This window comes from Malus sylvestris, chromosome 16 (genome assembly GCF_916048215.2).
Source record: "Malus sylvestris chromosome 16, drMalSylv7.2, whole genome shotgun sequence".
Taxonomy (NCBI): Eukaryota; Viridiplantae; Streptophyta; class Magnoliopsida; order Rosales; family Rosaceae; genus Malus; species Malus sylvestris.
Window position 1 is genome coordinate 28,997,082 of NC_062275.1, and position 23,394 is coordinate 29,020,475.

The 23,394-nt window shown below is 36.2% G+C and overlaps 1 pseudogene; it reads left to right on the forward strand.

Moving 5' to 3' along the window:
* Nucleotides 1–5,422: 5,422 nt before the first annotated feature.
* On the forward strand, nt 5,423–6,783 carry LOC126609265 (uncharacterized; annotated as a pseudogene).
* Nucleotides 6,784–23,394: the final 16,611 nt, after the last annotated feature.

The window sequence follows — 23,394 nt, forward strand, 5'->3', positions numbered from 1 at the left end:
TGCCTTTTATGTCAGCATGATATCAGAGTAGTTTATTGTGATAGCCCGCCTCGGATGTATATATTATTTATCCTCGAGAGCGTGGGAATTTCTATTATACCCTTGTTATTATTGAGTTGTGTGTGTGTGTATTAACTAAGGTTTTGGACCAATAGGTTCTATCCCTTATTATTTGGACCTAATTAGAACTAAAGACTTAAGATTTTGGTTGGTTGACTGCAAACTGGACCACACACACATACCCTCCCCTTATCCCGTTGACTCTCTCTCCTCCCTCTCGTATTTTCTTCCATGTCCGTACAATTGTATAGACAAACCTTGAACCCTCCATTTCATGCACGGATCGAGCTCGTGGTTAGCATCATCATCTTCATCTCATCGTCACGCACTCATCTATACCTTTTTTAGAACGTGAAGACCTCATTTTCCCAAGAACCCGAGAACCCAGTTTTGGGTCATTGTTCATGCACTCGTGTTATCAAAGTTTTTAAAAGATTTAAAGCTACTAGTGAGCTTTAGGACATCTTCACGAAGCTCGGAGAAGAAAAACGAAGTGAATTGGACGTCGGGAAGTCGAGTTTGGCGAGTTTCAAGTTTGGCTGGATTATCGAGGTTCCTCTGGAGAAATCCCGTGGATTTCAAGGTTTGAAAGTGGTAAGGTTTTGTTCCTCTCGTCCTAAGCTTCATTTTGGTACAAATTTCATGAAATGTGGTTGAGAAATGAGCGGAAAATGATGATTTGAAGTTTTCTAGTTTTCTGGCGACGGCATTGGTCACCGGAGTTCGAAGGTTGAAGACGACGGAATATTCTGTCAAGTTTGATGAAATATTCTGACGGCGTCAGGTTAGTTTTAACGGAATATGCTTCTTTTTGACATAATATTCCCTAACGCCGTTAAAGATTATGTTATGTGTCCAAGCACATGGGGGTGCGTTTGGGCGTAACCTTGCCGGCGCGTGGCGGCGTATGGGGCATCGGAAATTTTTTCTAAAAATATGGGGGTGTTCCTGAGGTTGAGTAGGTCATGGTGGTATATTTAAATGCCCGTTTTGCGCATTGTATGAGAAGTTAATTCCTAGTTTTGTGTATGTGCTTTAAATAACGTTTATTCAGTTATTTCGCATATAGGTGAGACCTATCCTGAGGACAAGCACCATTAATCGAGGCTCGGGGGCTATGACCCTTCGACGTATCAGTGAGTGGGCTTTTGGTTTTCCGTACATACCTATATACTTAAGATTTTTCCCAGAAAATGAATTTGAATGATTATACGTTTTGAAATGCCATGCAAAGTATCTGCCTATTTTATTTATGCATTAGTAGTTGCATATAATTATGATTGGTGTTGTGGACACACATCTAAGTGCTAGGTAAGTTCATAAATTAAAGATGTGAGATTACTTCAGTTATGCGAGTTATGATGTGATGTGATGAGAGCTCATAAACTTGCACCCGGTGTTAGTGCTCCCACTTAAAGTTAAGGCACAGTCCTTCACGTGATGTTCACCTCCCGTACCATATGCTCACCTTGGATCCAAGTTAGGTGCACAGTCTTGTTGTACAGACCACTTTAGGTGGTTCCGACTCGTAGGTGATCCGCGATTATTCGCACAGCTGTCATGTGATCGTAGCACTAAAGCATATTTACTTTACACCTAGTCTTGTCATACAGACCACTGTAGGTGGTTCCGACTTGTGTGCAGGATTTGATTTGATGTGATTGAGATTGGTTATGAGCTATATACTCAGCAGTGCAGTTTGAGTTAGAGAGATTTGGCTGATGCAATATCTGACATTTATATATTTTGCCTAGTTTACCTATAGCATTGCATTAAGATACTTTGACATGGTATACTTCTATGGATTTTCATCTTGAGTATGATTTCTGATTCAGATTATTATTATTATTATTTCTGGGAAGTTATACAGGTTTTACGGCGAGGGGTTAGAACTTTTGAGAAATAAAATCATTTTGAAAAGCTTTGTTTTTGCCCACTCACACTTTCTATTTTGTGCCCCTCTAGGTTTTAGGTAGAAGTGCTTGGTGGATCACGAGGATTTCGACGGGGGTTCTGACAGAGCATCATAAATGTAGGATCACCCTCGGGTGTTCTATAATTAGTACTTGTCCTGCTTGACTGCACTTAGGATATTTATGCTCTGGTTGTGTATTTCACGTTTAATCTCGCACTAACACTCTATCTTAACTAGTTCTGCTAGTAGTTTGGTTTTTATTCCTTCGCAATTCCCTTATATCTTTGTTGCTTCCGCACTGTGCACATGGTTACGTCACTCCCACATGACGACCAATGATGCGTAAAATAACTAAACACACAAATTAACCATCTTGTTGACAATTGTAGTATGGATAAGTAGGGATCGTTCTTAAACAGGGGATTAGGAGGGATTGCTAAAACACTCTAAACTGACTCAAATCTGTAAAACAAAGTTTAAAATACTAAACTAGACTCAAAGAAATAAGGTGGGATTGATTTTGGACGAAAATAATTAAATGGGCAGATTGTAAAGAAAACAGATTGTAAGACAAAATTGTGATGAATCAATGGATGATGGAATAGCTAAGGGGTTCTTCTCCACACATGAAATATATGCAACGTAAATCAATTTCCAGTTATCAATTTAATAAGTTATGAACCTCGACACTCCAGTTATCAATTTAATCAATTTCAGATTTCCCTAGAATCATTGAATTGGATGAATATGCATCGCAAACAAATTATTCCTAACAAGTTCTCTATATGAATAGCATGATAAAGACACAAGTTAGAATCATTACGTTCTTTGGAAATCATAAGCATCGACAAGGCATTTGTAACTATGAAAAGCATGATACTCTTGCCAGGAATCTACTTAACACGATTGTGACTAGCGACCTTCACTACTTGTGAATATAAATTCATAACGATTAGGTGAAACAAACTTATATCCTAGCACCAAATTCAAGCATGCAAATTAAGCGTGCACTCTCAATCAACATACAAGAATAAGTTCTAAATCAAACGGTTAAGCAAATTGTATTCACGACTTATGCAACGATAACTGGAAGTAATCAACTTATTTCACATATATAATCATGGTTTTGAATACACCCTTAGCCAAAACGAATTTAGCCAATCATACTTAAAGCAAAACAAAGATTAAATGAATTAGACATTGAAATATAAGATCGAATACACCTAAAATTGTTCAACAACTCAGAATGAAGAGCCAAACAATTGAGTGAATCTGTCCCTTTTCCTTGCTTGCGGCAGATTGGTTGTTGAAGGTTTGTGGGCTGTTTTGATGATGTAGAATGGATTTTGGGGGGTGTAGGGTGAGTGTGGAAGAGTGTTTGATGGTTGGAAGGTGGTGGAGAACTCGGCAAAGAGGGTGGAAGAAGGTGGAGCGGCTGCTATGATTTTCTGGGCGCTAGAATGGTGTTTTGGGGTGTTTTGCTGCCTAGGGTGTGTATGGATGAATTTCTGTGATGAATGATGAATATGAGAGGTGGTACCTTCGGCCAAAAGGTTTAATGAGTATATATAGGCACTTAAAAACCCTAGCAAATCAGATTAGGGTTTCTAGAAGCCCAAATCCATCAGAAACTAGGTTAAAACAATCAGATTTTTAATGGGAAAAAGGCCTAGGGTGCGGCTGGATGGATAGGGTAAAGGATGGGCCTTCTAGAATGCCTTGCAAGGCAAGGCAAAGGGTTTCTAGAAAGGGGAAAGGTGCGGCCCAAGTCTAAGAGGATGAGGATAGGTCATCTAAAAGCCCAAAGCCAAGAAAAGAAACTCTCAAAAATGGAAACCTCCAAGAATAGAAACTTCCAACTTTAGAAACTTTGGTTTCCACTTCTGCATTCTTTGTTCTTCACTTTCATTTCTTCATCTCTTAGGCTCCTTTGACCTTCAAACTTGTCCATTCCTTGTGCTCCATATGCATACACTCCATTCCAGCTCAATTTTGCTCTAAAATGCTCCAATTTGCATCATTTTATGTAATATGCCCTTAAAACCTGAAAACACATGAAACTAGCTTAAAAGACTACTTTAAACTCAGAAAATATAATGAAACTGCATAAGAACTAGCTAACTAAGGCGCATAAATATGCTCCTATCAGCCAACATGCCCTGATTTAGGTCAGGGTGTGTAATTTATTCTCACTTTTAAGAGGATAAAGCATTTATGAGTATGTTTGTAAGAGAGAGAGAAAAAAAACCTTGTTAGGTCGTTGACTTTAAAACTGAAAGTCTGTCTTTTTGCCTAAACTAATACTATACTAGTTGATTTGAATTTTAGACAGCAGGTCAAGTAAAATCTCTTAGTAAGGATAATAAGAAACTCTCATAATAAAATAATTAAATAAATAATATATATATTTTTTTAAGGAAAACTAACCAAAAGGGCTTCAAAACTTTGAGTTTTAACCAAAAACCATGTTGTAAGTTTATTTAATGGTTAGTACAAAGTCCACTTTTAAATGAGCCCAACTTAAATGGCCCAACCTAAATAACAAGTTGATTTGTCAAATTTGCCCCTAATGGTTTTAGGTTAACTTACGTTAATTAATTAATTTGTTAGTTTAGTTACTTTGAAATTAGCACAACCGACTAGAAGGGTTCTTTTTTGCTAAAACGTTGCAGAGTTCTTCAATCTGCAGATTTTAACTTTTTTTGTGAACTGGGCAAAGGTTTTGAGATTCGATTTTTTTGAAATCTTGATTTTTGTGTTGTTCGTTTAGGTCTTTCGAAGTAAGAATTATTCTTCAATTGAAGGTTCATTGAAGCTTCTAAGATTTTATTTTTCCCGAAACTGAAGGTTATGAGATTTTATTTTAGATTCGTGATCTTCATTGTTTTTCATTGTTTCACTGGAGTTCTGTAATTGATCACCGTTCTTCATAGTTTTGTTGTTTGGAGGTAATTGGCATTGCATTACAAGTTAGGAGATTCTAGTTTCATAGTTTTTCAAGTTTTTGCATTGATTGATATATTTTGTGTTCAAATTACAATATATCAGGTAGTTGATTCCTTTTTTTTTTTGTTTTGAAATTTTCAGTTTGGATTTTATTGTTTTGAAGAATGTGCAGGTAAGTCTTGACTTGTTCATCACGCTGTCTGTGTTTAATTTTTCATAAATAGTGGATGTAGTATTATAATAGTTCTGAAACAATTGTTATTATAGTACTTTTTAGCTTTTTAATTTTGTTTGTGATGTTTTGTTTTAGGAATATTGTTAGTTTTTTGTTCATTTTATATAAATATGATTTATGAAATACTTATTGTTTTGTTTTACAAATATTGGGTTTTGTTTTGCAACAGATTACTAAACAATTTTGGGTCGTGTGTTACATTTTGTCGTTGTGTGTTTAATTTTGATAAATAATGGATGTAGTATTATACTAGTTTTTGAAACAGTTGTTATTATAACACTTTTTAGCTTTTTAATTTTGTTTGTGCTGTTTTGTTTTTGAAATATTGTTAGTTGTTGGTTCATTTTATATGAATATGATTTCTGAAACAGTTATTGTGTTGTTTTACAAATATTATGATACATTTTGTCGTTGTGTGTTTAATTTTCATAAATAATGGATGTATTATTATAATAGTTTCTGAAACATTTGTTATTATAGTACTTTTTAGTTTTTTTTAATTTTGTTTTGTGATGTTTTGTTTTAGAATATTGTTAGTTTTTGGTCCCATTTTATATGAATATGATTTTCTGAAACAATTATTGTTTTATTTTACAAATATTGGGTTTAGTTTTGCCACAGATTATTAAACAGTTTTTGTTGTGTGTTACATTCTGTCGTTGTTTTTTTTTTTGTTCTTTAGTTATGGAGAATTGTAAACTAGCTCAGTTTACATATGGTGGTTTATCTGTTATTAGTTTTATTTCATCAACATCTACATTCGATCAAATTTGTATTGATATTTGTTCTAAGTTTAAGGGTTTGAGACTTGGTTGTTTTGAGTTGCGATATGCTTTGAATGAAGATCTTACTTGTCTCCTAGATTGTGATGCCGATGTTATGAATATGTTGAAGGTTCTTGATGTTGTTGGAAAATCTATCATTGAAATATTGGTTATTGATAAATGTGATGGTTCTATAGTTCAGTTACCTACAAAGATCACATCTTCATCTTGCCGTACATCAAACTCTATGATTGTTGTTAGTGAAAATGATCATTTAGGAAAGTATGGTTCTCATGGTATCCATAATTATATGTCATGTGAATGGGATAGTTATATACAATCTGAGGGGCAAGTTTTTAGGGGAGGTTGTGTTGATTTCCAAGATAGGTTGAAGAAGTTTTATGTTGAATGTGGTTTTCATTTAAAGTATTTGAAGAATGATAAGAATCGCATTGGTGTTGAGTGTTCTAGAAAGGAATTTGATGGTTGTCTTTGGCATGTGTATGCATCCAAGTGTGATATTAATGACTTTTTCGTTATTCGAAAGTTGCATAATGTGCATACATGCAAGGGTATGTTTCGAAAGAAGAAAAACAGGACGACAGCTTGTTGCTTCTCTCATCAAGGACAAGGTTTAATCAAATCCTCTTATTAAACCGAAGGAGATTATTTCAAACGTAAAATTGTTTTTTTGGATTAGATATTCATTATGCTACTGCATACTTTGGCAAAGTGTGGGTAGTTTTTGAACTAAATGGTGATGATGTCGATGCTTATAAGTTTTTGCCTTGGTATGTTGAATCTACCCGTTCAAGCAATCCCAATTATGTGTTTGAGCTTGAAGTTGCACCGGAGACCAATAGATTTCTTCTTTTGTTTATTGCTTATGATGCATGGATAAATGATATGATATTAACTAGCACTCAAATTAACCCTCTTTTTATCAATTGTAGTAAGTATGTAAGTAGGGATCGTTCTAGGCCGGGGATTAGGAGGGATTGCCAAATCACTTGAAAACTGACTCAAAAACTTAAAAACAAAGTTTAAAACACTAAACTAGACTCAAAACAGCAAACAAACACTCACAACTGCCTTAAAACCACTTTCTGGGCAGTTTTGAGCACTAGGGAAGAATTTGGACGAAAATTGATTTTAACTTGACTCAAGACACCTAAAAACACAAACTAAATGGATTTCTAACTAATTTGACACTTGAAACTAAAGGGGATTTGGTTTTTACGAAATTGAAAACAAAACATAAACTTGTAAATCAAAACAGATTTTAAAACGAATTTGATTGAATTGAATGGATAGAAAGCTAGCTAAGGGGTTCATCTCCACACATGTTATACTTGCATTCAAAACGATTTCCAATTGCTTTTCAGTAACCCATGAATTCTCAACGCCCCAAGTTAATTAGGTCCGCTTAAATTAACCTTCAGATTTTCCTAACGTTATTGAATTGGATGATTGCATACGACAACCCAAAGCATTCCCCACAAGTCCCCTACATGATTGCATAATAGAGATACAAGCAAGAATCATTAAGTTCTATGAAAACCATAAGCATTGACGAAGCACTTGTTACTATGATTGCATGAAACTTATGCCAAGAATTTACTTAACGCGATTGAGATCATCAACCTTTACTACTTATGAATATAAGTCCATAACGATTAGGTGAAATTTCCTTATATCCTAGCATCAAATTCATGCATGCAAATTAAGTGTCGACCCTCAACCAACATACACAAATGAGTTTTAATTCTTGTAGATAAGTAAATTGAATTCACAACTTATGAAACGCAATTAGAAGTAATCAAATCATATAGCAAGCATAAACATGTATTTCGAATCCCCCCCTAGCCAAGGGGGGGTTTAGTTCCTCATACTCGCAAAGCAAAGATACATAAATTTAGAAATTAAAATCCAAAGAAAGAAAACACCTAGAACGCTCCAACTTGGCAGCAAGCGCATCCAACGAATTCTCCTTCCTCCTTGCTGCGGCAGAGAACTTTAGAACAGGTTTTTGGGGTTATTTGTGGTGTAGGATGGATGGGGAATGGTATGGAAAGGTTTAGGGTTGATGGGGGTACGGCTAGGGATGATTTTGGGCAGAATTTTGGGACTTTGGTGATGGAAAGGTGCGGCAGAAACCAAGGGCAGATTTCTGGCGTGAATGATTGTGTATGGGAGATGATATTCTGATCTAGGGGTTATAATGAGTATATATAGGCATCCAAAACCCTAGGGTAATCAGATTAGGGTTTCTAGAAGCCCAAATCCACCAGAAATTAGGTTAAAACAATCAGATTTTTAGTGGGAATAAGGCCTAAGGTGCGGCTAGGGTTAGGGTTTAGAGATGGGCCTTCTAGAATGCCTTGCAAGGCAAGGAAATCAGATATTCTAGAGGCCTAGGTGCGGCTAGGGTTAGGGTCCACAAGGAATTAGGGTTTAGGTCATCTAAAAGCCCAAAGCCAAGAATAGAAACTCTCGAAAATGGAAACCTCCAAGAATAGAAACTTTGGTTTCCAAATCTGAATTCTTTGTTCTTCACTTTCATTTCTTCATTTCTTAAGCTCCTTTGACCTTCAAACTCGTCCATTCCTTGTGCTCCATTAGCATACACTCCATTCCAGCTCAATTTTGCTCTAAAATGCTCTATTTTGCACTTCTTTGCATACTTCGTCTCTTGATAGGAGCATATTTATGCGACTTAGTTGGCTTGTTCTTAAGCATTTATGTTGTTTTTCTTTAGTTATTTTAGTGTTTAAAGTCATTTTCGTGCAATTTCAGGTTTAGAGACGAAGTATGCAAAGAAGTGTAAAAGGGAGCATTTTAGAGCAAAATTGAGCTGGAATGGAGTGTATGCTAATGGAGCACAAGGAATGGACGAGTTTGAAGGTCAAAGGAGCTTAAGAAATGAAGAAATGAAAGTGAAGAACAAAGAATTCAGATTTGGAAACCAAAGTTTCTAAAGTTGGAAGTTTCTATTCTTGGAGGTTTCCATTTTCGAGAGTTTCTATTCTTGGTTTTGGGCTTTTAGATGACCTAAACCCTAATTCCTTGTGGACCCTAACCCTAGCCGCACCTAGGCCTCTAGAATATCTGATTTCCTTGCCTTGCAAGGCATTCTAGAAGGTCCATCTCTAAACCCTAACCCTAGCCGCACCTTTGGCCTTATTCCCACTAAAAATCTGATTGTTTTAACCTAATTTCTGGTGGATTTGGGCTTCTAGAAACCCTAATCTGATTACCCTAGGGTTTTGGATGCCTATATATACTCATTATAACCCCTAGATCAGATCACGACCTCTCATACACAATCATTCACGCCAGAAATCTGCCCTTGCATTCTGCCGCACCTTCCCATCACCAAAGTCCCAAAATTCTGCCCAAAAATCATCCCTAGCCGTATCCCCATCAACCCTAAACCTTTCCCTACCATTCCCCATCCATTCTACACCCTAAATACCACCCAAAACCTGTTCTAAACTTCTCTGCCGCAGCAAGGAGGAAAGGGAAATCATTGATGATCTTGCTGCCAAGTTGGAGCCTTCTAGGTGTTTTCTTTCTTTGGGTTTTAATTTCTAAATTTATGTATCTTTGCTTTGCGAGTATGAGGAACTAAACCCCTCTTAGTTAGGGGGTGATTCGAAACCATGTACATGCTTGCAATATGATTTGATTACATTCAGTTGTTATTTCATAAGTTGTGGATTCAATTCGTTCATCTATTTGATTGATAACTTATTTGTGTATGTTGATTGAGAGTGCACGCTTAGTTTTCATGCATGAATATGATGCTAGATTATGAGGGAGTTTCACCTAATAGTTACAATCTTATAATCACAAGTAGTGAAGGTCGCTTGAAAACGATCGCGTTGAATGAATTCTTGGCATAAGTTTCATGCAATTCATAGTAACGAATGCTTCGTCAATGCTTATGTTTTTCATAGAACTTAATGATTCTTGCTTGTATCTCTATTATGCAATTCATGTAGGGAACTTGTAGGGAATGTTTTGGGTTGTCGTATGCAATCATCCAACTTAATAACTTGTGGAGAAACTGAGGGTTAATTAGTGCAATTCACGGTTAATTTGGGGCGTTGAGTATTTATAATTTATTGGAAGAACAACTGAAAATCGTTTTGTTTGCAAGTGTGACATGTGTGGAGAAGAACCTCCTAACTAGCCTTTTATCCATCCTTTTCATCCAAAAACGTTTTACAATCTGTTTAGTTTTAAGTTTCTGTTTTGTTTTCAATTTTCGTCCAAAACAAATCCGCCTTTATTTTGAAGTCTTAGATTAGTTAGAAAGTGTTTTGATTTGTGTTTCTAAGTGTTTTGATTCAAGTTTTCACTCAAATTCGTCCAAGTTCTTGTTAGGTTCTCAAAACTGCCCAGAAAGTGGTTTTTAGGCAGTTTTGAGTCATTAGGTTGCTGTTTTGAGTTTTAGGTTTGTTTAAGTGTTTTAACCTTTAGTTTTGCATTCTTTGAGTCTAGTTTAGTGTTTTAAACTTTGTTTTTGAGTTTTTAAGTCAGTTTCCAAGTGTTTAGCAATCCCTCCTAATCCCCGGTTTAGAACGATCCCTACTTACATCTTTGCTACAATTTGACAAAAAGAGGGTTTAATTTGTGTGCTTATCTATTTCGCATAATCTCTAAACCTGAAATTGCACGAAAATGACTTTAAACACTAAAATAACTAAAGAAAAACAGCATAAATGCTTAAGAACAAGCCAACTAAGTCGCATAAATATGCTCCTATCAATAAAAGGTTTCATATTTTGTCACCCGATGTTATTCATTGATGATACTTTTATCAAGAGCAAATACAAGGGCATACTTTTATCTTGTTGTGCAAAAAATGGGATCGACGATGAGTATACTTTCTGACTTTACATTCAGTATTATCTATTTTTTGTGTTTCTTTTTTATATATTTGCTGTGCAAAAACTTTTAATAAATAGTCGAAGCACAGTTTAATGAAATAATGCCATGACATTTATACTAGTAGTTCTATCTTAGTTTGATAAGTAGTTGACAATTGAATTTATTTATTTCTTTTTGTTGTTCCTAGATATTTGATTTTATTATTAAATAAAAGAAAAAAAGTTGTAGATATACTTCAGACACAGTTTAAGAAATAGTTTAATTGGAGTTTCAGAAGTAGTTTATATTTTGACAGTACATTTTCCTTTTTGTTTGTACAGAGATTTTTAAGGTTGGCTATTATTGATTCAGAAACTAGCAAATTGGAGATGGTTCTTGTCAATATTATCTGGTATTTGAGGCCTCAAAAGAGAGTGATCACATTTATGTCAGATAGACATGATGGTATTTTGAAGAGCGTTGCAGAATTCTTTCCCAAGTCTCCACATTCATTTTGTATTGTTCATTTGAAACAAAATGTCAGTACTTTATTTCCAATGGTGGCTGGTGAAGGACTAAAGGAGAAAATGATGAATCTTTTACAAATTGTGCATATGCATATACTCCATCTAATTTTGATGATTACTGATGTGAAATATTCTAACACACAAATTAACTAGGCCGGGGATTAACTAGGGCTCGTTCTAGGCCGGGGATTAACTAGGGCTGTTAATCTACACAAATATGACTCAAAAACACAAAACTAGACTTAAAAACACTTAACTAGACTAAAAAACTCAAAACAAACTAAAAAGACTCAAAACAACACAAAACAATCAAATAGACTCAAACTAGACACTAGAGGGTGAATTGGACGAAAATTGATTTTAACTTGACTCAAAACACTTAAAAATACAAATTGGACTGATTCTAACTAACTTGACACAGCAAAATAAAGGGGATTGGGTTTTTGACGAATTTAAAGTAAAGACAATTAAATTAAAAACTTAGACAGATTAGTGATGCGATGAAAGTTAAGCACTCAAATTAAACCCTCTTGTTGTCAAATTGTAGTATAAATGCAAGTAGGGATCGTTCTAAACCGGGGATTAGGAGGGTTTGCTAAAACCTCTAAACTTACTCAAAAACATAAAAACAAAGCTAAAAATGTTTGAATAGACTCAAGGGACTCAAAACAGATTCTAAAGACTCAAAACTACCTAAAAACACTCAAAACTGGGCAGATTTGACTCTAACACAATTTTGGACGAATTTAGTGTTTTGGTTTGAATCAAAACACTCAAAAACACAAAAAAGACCGAGATTTAACACTTTGAAACAAGAAAGTAAAATGGGGATTTTGGTTTTGATGAATTTGAAACAAACAAACAAGTTATAAAACTAGGCAGATTGTAAGACAAATTTGAGGAATACGATGATGGATGGATTAGTTAGAGGTCCGTTTTCACACATGACACACTTGTACATGAATCGATTTCCAATTGCTTTTCAATAAACTATGATGCTCAACACCCCAGATTAACCGTGATGCACAAATTAACCCTTAGATTTTCCTTTACTCATTGAATTGGATGAATGCATGTGACAACCCAAATCATTCTCTAAAAGTCCCCTATATGAATGCACAATAGAGATACAATCAGAGATCATTACATTCAATGAAAATCATAAGTGTTGACGAGGCAATTATAACTATGAATGCATGATACAATTGCCAAGAATTCAATTAACGCGATTGTGATAAACAACCTTCACTACTCATGAATATAAACTTGTAATGATTAGGTGAAACTCATTTATATTCTAGCATCTAATTCATGCATGAAAACTAAGTATGCATCCTTAATAAACATACAAGAATCAGTTATGAATAAAATAGATAATTGAATTGCAATCATAACTTATCAAATCACAATTGGAAGAAATCAATTCAAATCTCAAGCATGTTCATGGCTTCAAACTTCCCCCTAACTAAATAGGGTTTTAGCCACTCATAATTGCAACAAAATTAGAAAATAACAAAGTAGACATTGAAAGCAAGAACGAAGTACACCTAAAACACTCCAAAGTTCCAAGCTTGAAACGCCAAGGACCTTTGTTTTCACCACCTTGTTGTAGTACAAGTGTCTAGGATGTGTATGCATATATGGATGGAATGGATTTGCACGGCTAAGAGATGAAAGTGTATGGATTGGTGAAATGTAGTGTGGCTAGATGAATGGATGATGGTCATGGCAAGGAAATTGTGTTTGTGAATGAAGTTGTGAGATGTGAAATGTAGTGTCTTTGGATGATGGCCCCCCAAATTATGGTGAACGGTGGATGTATTTATAGGCTAGGGAGAGGAGTGTATGGAGTTGTAATGAGTGGATGTAATGGGTGTAATGGGTGAGTGTTGTGGTAATGAGTGGATGTAATGGGTGTAGTGGGTTGTGGTAATGAGTGGATGTAATGGGTGTAGTGGGTGGATGTTTGAGTGGATGAAATGGGTGTAGTGGATGAATGTTTGGTAATGAGTAGTGTTTGGTAATGAGTGGATGTAATGGGTGTAGTGGGTGGATGTTTGGAGAATGGATGTGTTGGATGAAATAAGTGGATGTAGTGGTAGGTGAATGTGTTGGGTGAAATGAGTGTGCTAAAATGGTTATTTATAGGGAGAGGATGATGCACAAACTTCAAATTTCATCCATTCCTTTTGCTCCAAGCATATGCCATCCATTCCATGCCAAAAAATGCTCCAAAATGCTCCAAAATGCACTTCTTTGCCACATTAACCCTTTGGACCTACAAACATACGAAAATAGCTTAAAATACTAAAATAACTACGAACTAACAACATAAATGCCAAGAAACAAGCTAACTAAGTCGCATAAATATGCTCCTATCAATTAGACACGAATTTGGGGGAAATATGGGTGATTGGCTAGCTAGAGGGTTCTTCTCCACACATGATACACTTGCATACAAAACGATTTCCAGTTGCTTTTCCAATAAACCATGAACCTCAACACCCCAGATTAACCGTGAAAAGCACTAATTAACCCTTAGATTTTCCTTAAGTCATTGAATTGGATGGACAACGCATCGGCAACCAAATTATTCTTCAATAGTTCCCTACATGGTAGCATAATAGAGATACAATCAAAGATCATTAAGCTTTGTGAAAATCATTAGCATTGACAAGGCATTCGTAACTACGAACAACACGATACTCCTGCCAGGAATTCACTTAACGCGATCGTGACTAGCAACCTCACTACTTATAAATATAAGTTCATAACGATTAGGTGAAACTCCCTTATATTTTAGCATCAAATCCCTGCATGCAAACTAAGTGTGCACCAATCAACAAACAAGAATAAGTCCTTAATCAAACAGTTAAGTAAATTGCATTCACGATTCATGAAATCACAACTGGAAGTAATCAATTCATAAATATGTTCATGGCTTTGAATTCCCCCTAGCTAAAACGAGTTTAGCTCCTCATGTTCGCAATTAGACAAAGACAATTAAATTTAAACATTAAAACAATGGATAGAATACACCAAGAAATGCTCCAACAATCCAACGTCTTGAATGGCAAGCACGGCTCCAAGGGTCTCCTCTCCTTTCTCCTTGTAAATCTACGGCACAATGGGATGAATGTGTATGGGTGTATATGGCACAAATTTGTAGTGAATGGTGGTAGAGGGTGGTGATCTGAATGAATGCTGTAGCAATTATATTTATAGGGAGAAAATGCACGGCCTAGGTAGCATCGGAAAAGGATTGGCACTCCAAAACCCAAGTGTTAATGGGTTAAAACAATCAGAAACCAAGGGAAATTAGGATGACACATCAAAAACCATCAGGAACAAGGATATAGGGTGCGACACAACTAGAAAAAGGGGTTCTAAAAGGGGTTGGGGCGCCACTTTTGTAGGCAGAGGAGATAAGGCTTCTAGAATCTGAAATATGTATTTTAAATGCATAATTATCCCTTATAAATGGCTGGAATTAAGGCACAAACTGATTTGTATGAGATAAGATTGGATAATGCTAGATTAGGAAAGGATAAGATAAGATAAGGTTAGTTTGGATAAGGTTTTGGATAATGACTCATTCTTTTGAGCTGATTTCTTATCTCCTTTGTCTTGGATTTATTTTCTTTATCTTTTCATCACATTCCTAGCCTCTTGAACTTCAAATTCATCCATCCATCTTGCTCCACTCATAAGCTATTCATTTGATGCCCAAAACTGCCTCAAAATGCTCCAAATTGCACTTTCTTGCCAACTTTGTCATTTGGACCTACAAACGCACAAAAATAGCTTAAAACACTATAATAAACACAAACTAACTATGAAAATGCAAGAAAACAAGCTAACTAAGTTGCATAAATATGCTCCTATCAAATTCCCCCACACTTAGCTTTTGCTAGTCCTTGAGCAAAACAAGAGAAACAAAACAAACAAAACATAACCTAAACCTTCCAACATTTATCTCAGGGATTTCCAATGGAACATGACATGTTAAAAATCACTACTCACATAGATTTTAGCCATCCCTACCCTCGAACGCGTACTTAATCACAGTCACCACTCACTAACTCACATTTAATCAATTTAAAACATGGTTTTGATGGTAGTAACATGCCTTAGAGAATTCCGTCAATTCCTCACCGGATATACTCTCTATTTTCACATAGATTTTCTGACTCCACTCCCTATACTAGGTATATGTGAGAAGATTGATGTAAACATGTAGACTAGCCACTCACATATGTTATAATCAAAGAAAGCACTTTCTGGAATTATCAATGCATGTATATATATGATTTCATGAACGGAATGCCACTACTTAGACGCGAGAACCAGGGATACCATATGCTCATACCAATCAAACTCCACATATTGAAACACACAACAACCAAGATAGAAGTCTAAGGGTTGTAATAGGGCTAAGGGTAGTATGCAAATCAAGGAAATCAACTTAGAATTTACTCTTGAATGCAACAAATGACTTGAAACACTAAGGGGATTTCGTACAACTTAGCGTCATATTCAAACTTTTTGGGCCCTTTCTTCAACAACCAATACTTGTGAGCTCATTCTCACTTATTTCACAACTCTTTTTTTTTTCTTTCTTTTTTCTTCTTTTCACGTTTTTTCTCTTTTTTTTTCTTTTTTTTCTACCCGTATACATATCTTTCCCCCACACTTGATTTCTGCAATATGTTTGATCAAAAGGAATTCCATCTAAGTCATGCTCCACTATACTTTAAGAACAAGGGTATGGATAGTCCTATTCTAGGCTAGGTGGGAATAATGTGGCAAACAACGAAAATAGGCTAAATAAGGCTCAAAGGGTGTTAAGCCTACAATACATATGCAAGGGATTAAGGCTTTTTGGCTTTGGTGGTAACTACTAAACAACTTCATCTTGTTATATGTTATACACTCAATTTTAAGTTTTGAATGAAACGGGCATGAGTTCTAATATTTGGAACTAAAGTGATAAAACGCATTCTAAGTAGCAACCAAGCAAAGAATAATGAGATCATGCAACGACTTTAGAAAACAAGAAATCATAGATTAATAACTCTCCAAACAAAGTTTAGGCTCAAGTCTCTCAGGGTTGTAGCGTTAGTTTGAGTTCCTTCCTTCAAGCATGTTACAAAAATTGATTTTTTTTTCTTCTTTGTGATTACATGTGAATTCGTTAATGACAACTACACCCAAGCATAAACCAAAGAGCATATCAAACTTCCACCTATGTTTGTAACTTTCTTTAACAGTCATGCAATTAAAAACCAAATCCTCATCATTGTGTTGGAAGGTACCCTAAGACACAAACAAAAACGACTCTAAAACGACTCTTTTTGGGTTTTTCAAAACTTCTTCTATTTTTTTTTTCAAATTTTCGTATTTTCCTTTCAAAACACACTAAAACACTTCAAAACACAATAAAAACACTTAAAAAAAATGAGAAACAACTCTACTGGTGCTAGGTGATAAAAACCCACGAATTTTCAATAAAAACACTTGTTTACCCCCCCACACTTAAACCAAACATTGTCCTCAATGTTTTAAACATAAACTCACACATAAGCAAGCAAACAACACAACTAACAATCACGACAATTATGGCATAGTAAAAGCAATAAAGAGTAGAGTTTAAGAATGCAAATCTGGTTATGGAGTTGGAGCTTCCTAGTTCTTCTTTATTTGAACGCATGGGTTGCCTCCCAAGAAGCGCTTTCTTTAACGTCTTTCAGTCGGATTGATAGGAGCATATTTATGCGACTTAGTTGGCTTGTTCTTAAGCATTTATGTTGTTTTTCTTTAGTTATTTTAGTGTTTAAAGTCATTTTCGTGCAATTTCAGGTTTAGAGACGAAGTATGCAAAGAAGTGCAAAATGGAGCATTTTAGAGCAAAATTGAGGTAGAATGGAGTGTATGCTAATGGAGCACAAGGAATGGACGAGTTTGAAGGTCAAAGGAGCTTAAGAAATGAAGAAATGAAAGTGAAGAACAAAGAATTCAGATTTGGAAACCAAGGTTTCTAAAGTTGGAAGTTTCTATTCTTGGAGGTTTCCATTTTCGAGAGTTTCTATTCTTGGTTTTGGGCTTTTAGATGACCTAAACCCTAATTCCTTGTGGACCCTAACCCTAGCCGCACCTAGGCCTCTAGAATATCTGATTTCCTTGCCTTGCAAGGCATTCTAGAAGGCCCATCTCTAAACCCTAACCCTAGCCGCACCTTAGGCCTTATTCCCACTAAAAATCTGATTGTTTTAACCTAATTTCTGGTGGATTTGGGCTTCTAGAAACCCTAATCTGATTACCCTAGGGTTTTGGATGCCTATATATACTCATTATAACCCCTAGATCAGATCACCACCTCTCATACACAATCATTCACGCCAGAAATCTGCCCTTGCATTCTGCCGCACCTTCCCATCACCAAAATCCCAAAATTCTGCCCAAAAATCATCCCTAGCCGTACCCCCATCAACCCTAAACCTTTACCTACCATTCCCCATCCATTCTACACCCTAAATACCACCCAAAACCTGTTCTAAACTTCTCTGCCGCAGCAAGGAGGAAAGGGAAATCATTGATGATCTTGCTGCCAAGTTGGAGCCTTCTAGGTGTTTTCTTTCTTTGGGTTTTAATTTCTAAATTTATGTATCTTTGCTTTGCGAGTATGAGGAACTAAACCCCCCTTGGCTAGGGGGGATTCGAAACCATGTTTATGCTTGCTATATGATTTGATTACTTCTAATTGCGTTTCATAAGTTGTGATTTCAATTTGCTTATCTATGTAAATTAAAACTTATTCTTGTATGTTGATTGAGGGTCGACACTTAGTTTGCATGCATGAATTTGATGCTAGGATATAAGGGAATTTCACCTAATCGTTATGAACTTATTTTCACAAGTAGTAAAGGTTGTTGATCACAATCGTGTTAAGTAAATTCTTGGCATAAGTTTCATGCAATTCATAGTTACGAGTGCCTCGTCAATGCTTATGGTTTTCATAGAACTTAATGATTCCTGCTTGTATCTCTATTATGCAATCATGTAGGGGACTTGTGGGGAATGCTTTGGGTTGTTGTATGCAATCATCCAATTCAATAACGTTAGGAAAATCTGAAGGTTAATTTAAGCGGACCTAATTAACTTGGGGCGTTGAGAATTCATGGGTTATTGAAAAGCAATTGGAAATCGTTTTGAATGCAAGTATAACATGTGTGGAGATGAACCCCTTAGCTAGCTTTCTTTAACGTCTTTCAGTCGGATGAAATCTCTTCTTAAGCTTTATTGGACCCCATGGCATGGAGGGGTACATCCTCCACGACATTTCCCTCGAAACATTTCATGCTTTGGATCTTTGAACGGAAGAAGATAGTGATCCTTCCTGATTGTGGTGTTTTGCTTCCTTAAGTGAATGTGAACTCGCCTACCACCTTGAATTTGATTAGGTACCTGCACCAAATGAGGTAACAACCTATTAGTTGAAATGGGAATGGGAATTGGCGTAGGTGGCTTACCAATGTATTGCAATGAAATGGCAGCACTGTCAATAGATGCACAAGGGGTTCTCTCAACTAGATTTGGTGGTATGAGGGTTGGGGCGTGTCCCTCATGCTTTACTCCAATTCCTTCTTCATTGGTGCTTCGAAATTCATCCCTCTTAATTGGTGTTGAACGTTCCTGCCCTACATCTTTAATTACATCAATGGAAAAACAAGAACAAACATCATTAGGATTCTTAATAGATTCAGGAATTTTAAAGTTAATCATATTGCCACCAAACGCCATTGTTAACGCTCCCTTGGCCACATCAATAGTCGAATCCTAGATCAAGATTATGTTTACGATCATCCCTGGCATGTACATTCTGGACCAATTTTCTCGTCTGTTCCTTTCCCTCAACGACATATTGTTTTCCTTCATTGACATTGTTTTGAACATCCTCTGCTATTAGAATAATTGGTTCCACTATCGGTGTTTTTTTAAACTTCCATTTCAGCCCCATTTGGCATTAGTTCCACTGTTGGTGTCTTCATTTGAACTTGTATTTCAGCTGCATGTGGTACTGGTGTCAATTATTTCTTATCTTTCAAGGTGTCTGGAGAAGCACTCGAATATGGAATTTGTGAGGGTTCCATTACAACTACCTTTGATTGAGCTTTTTCTAACTTCTTTTTCAAGCTCCCAATCTGTTTCAGATAGTCGTTGATCTTTAGAATATTTGCACTGGTCTTTGTCTACATCTTTAACATTTTGGCGCTATGTGCATTGTTATTCTTCTAATGAACCTCTACTTTTTGGAGAAGCTTTTCAACTTCACTACTCAACATTATGTTCATTTGGCTGAGTATCAAGCATTCTCTGTTTGATGCATCCATTGCATGTGCCATCATTTCCCTAAATGTTATATACCTTTTCTCAGCAATGCTTCTAGCTTTCTTGAACTCATCGAATAACTCTTCACTTATAATTGTATTCATGCCAATAATGTGTTTTTGGACAATAGCATCGAGCTTGATCATTTTCTCACCAAACAGTTTATTGAATTCTATTTGGGCTTCATTGATGCTGATATTCTCTAGTTCATCAGTTTGCTCTGTTTTCTTGTTCACATATTGATCATTTCTTTCACCGTTGTTGATAACATTCTGATCAAGTCCAGTTATGTTTTCCATGTTTTGTCCTTCATTTTCAGAATGAACCTCAGTAATTTCGGCATTGGTTGTCTTGTATTTCTTTGCTTTCTTTTTATGCCTTTTTGCCTTTGAAGATTGTTCTTCTAGATAAGTAGAAGGACTTTTAGAACCAGCTTGCACACAAGAACATTACATATTGATAGGAGCATATTTATGCGACTTAGTTAGCTTGTTCTTGTGCATTTAGGTTGTTATTTCTTAGTTAAATTAGTATTTCAAGCCATTTTCGTGTGTTTGTAGGTCCAAAGGGCTAAGGAGGCAAAAAAGTGCATTTTGGAGCTTTTTGGAGCAATTTTGACCATGGAATGGATAGCTTATGAATGGAGCAAGGGAGATGGACGAAATTGAAGATCAAAGAAGGCTAGGAATGAATAATGAATTGAAGATGAAGCACAAAGAGTTCATAATTGGAGGCCAAAGTGTCTAAAGTTGGAAGTTTCTATTCTTGGAGGTTTCCATTCTTGAAAGTTTCTATTCTTGACTTGGAGGTTTCCTAATCCTTCCTCACCTATGTTCCAGACACAAGAGGATTCCAAAATATGTTAGAACATTTAATTACATGTTTTGGAAGTGATAGGAGCATATTTATGCGACTTCGTTAGCTTGTTCTTGTGCATTTACGTTGTATTTCCTTAGTTATTTTAGTGTTTAAAGTTATTTTTGTGTGTTTTCAAACTCTAAGTACAAAGTATGCAAGATGATGCATTTTGGAGGCCTTTGGAGCAGTTTCAGGCTTGGAATGGATAGCAAATGCATGGGCCAAAGTGGATGGACGAATTTGAGAACTAAAGAGGCCAAGAATGTGAAGAATTATGGTCCAAAAGATGAAGAACTCAGCCCAAAATTCTGTCACCCCAACTTGCCTTCATTGCCGTGCAAAATAACATAGAATTCCCTTTGGATTCCCATGCCATGCTTGATCACTCTTGTCCCCTACATAATTTCTGATTTCATGCTTCAATTCATTTAATTATTACACTCAATTGCTTGATACCTCTTGTTCCCTTCACCCATCAGATTTTATACACCCTTTACATCCATTACATGCACCAATTGATGCTCCATCATTCACATTTGGAATCCAATGCCATGTGCAACACATGTTGCTGCACCTTTGACCCATTTGTTGACACATTTCACCTCCATTTCCATCTCTATGCAATGAACACAATCATTCATGCTCCCTAGCTGCAACACCACTCCATTTTACCCTTCACACTTTGCATCATTACTTGATTTTCACCCTTGGACCATTGCACATCACAAACCCATTCTTGCCGTGCACTTCATCCCTGACCTAACCTGATTCTCTAAGGTTTTTGGGGCCTATATATACATGTTTACACCCCTTGGCAAAGGGTTCACACTCTCATATTCACCATTCATCACAGAAATTCGTCCATACTCACCCTAGGCAGCAAAACACCCCAAAAACACCATTCTAGTGCCCAGAAAATATCACAGCCACTCCACCTTCTTCCACCCTCTTTGCCGAAGTTCTCCACCACCCTTCCACCATCAAACACTCCTCTACACTCACCATAAACCTTTCCATACTATTCCCCATCCAGTCTACACCATAGAACTACCTAAAACCTGTCCACAAACCAATCTACCACAAGCAAGGGAAAGGAGGAATCTTGGATGCACTTGCTGCCAAGTTGGAGCATTCTAGGTGTTTTCTTTCTTTGGATTTTAATGTCTAATTCATGTAATCTTTGTTTTGCTTTAAGTATGATTGGCTAATTTCGTTTTGGCTAAGGGTGGATTCAAAACCATGATTATATATGTGAAATAAGTTGATTACTTTCAGTTATCGTTGTATAAGTCGTGAATACAATTTGCTTAACCGTTTGATTTAGAACTTATTCTTGTATGTTGGTTGAGAGTGCACGCTTAATTTGCATGCTTGAATTTGATGCTAGGATATAAGTTTGTTTCACCTAATTGTTATGAATTTATATTCGTAAGTAGTGAAGGTCGCTAGTCATGATCGTGTTAAGTAGATTCCTGGCAAGAGTATCATGCTTTTCATAGTTACGAATGCCTTGTTGATGCTTATGATTTCCAAAGAACATAATGATTCTAACTTGTGTCTTTATCATGCTGTTCATATAAAGAACTTGTTGGGAATAATTTGTTTGCGATGCATATTCATCCAAGTCAATGATTCTAGGGAAATCTGAAGGTTAATTTAAGCGGACCTAATTAACTTGGAGTGTCGAGATTCATAACTTATTAAATTGATAACTGAAAATTGATTTAGGTTGCATATATTTCATGTGTGGAGAAGAACCCCTTAGCCATTCCATCATCCATTGATTATTCATAACTTTGTGTTACAATCTGTTTCTATTACAATCTGTTTTCCTTGCAATCTGTCCATTTAGTTCATTTTCGTCCAAATCAATTCCCCATTTATTTTGAAGTCCTAGATTAGTTAGAAAGTGTGTTGGTTTATGTTTTTAAGTGTTTTGGTACAAGTTAAAACCCAAATTCGTCCAAATTGGTGTTTTGTGTTCAAAACTGCCCAGAAAGTGGTTTTTAGGCAGTTTTGAGTGTTTGGTTGCTGTTTTGATTCTTTTGGTTCGTTTTAGTATTTTAACGTGAGTTTTGCATTCTTTGAGTCTAATCTAGTGCTTTAAACTTTGTTTTTACATTTCTAAGTCAGTTTTCAAGTGTTTAGCAATCCCTCCTAATCCCCGGTCTAGAACGATCCCTATTTACATACTTTGCTACAATTGATAAAAAGAGGGTTTGATTTTGTGTGTTAACTTATTTTTCACATCAAGAAGTCCTAAACTTTCCCTAAAGGCCAAGCCGCACTACCCTAGGGCTTTTCCTTTTCTTGCCGCACAAGGGATCCTCTCCTTGCCTATTTTCTGACATAAATCAAGATTCCCTTTTCTTCAAGCAAGAAGCCGCACCTTCCTTCCCTTTTCTCTCTTAAATTCTAACCTTAAATACCTTTCCTATATTGTGCCACATCTTTGTTACCTAAATCTCTTTAATTTCTGATTTTCCCTTACCTATTCAATTGTGGGACAAATTAGTTAAGTTTTTAAGACCCTTTTCTGAACCCTAGCCGAGTTTTAGCCCATATATACCATCCTTAGCCGCATCCCTATTTCATTCATCATTCTATACACATAGCGGCACCCATACACATCCAGAAACCATACACACACATCCTTGTTGTAGCCATCCACCCTAGACCACCTTCCTGACCCCAAAACACATCTCATACACTCCATACGCCTTTGTGCCGCATCAACAAGAAAGAAGGAAGGACTCTTGGATGTTCAAGCTTGATTGTTGGAGCATTCTAGGTGTAATTCGTTCTATATTTACAATGTTTAATTTA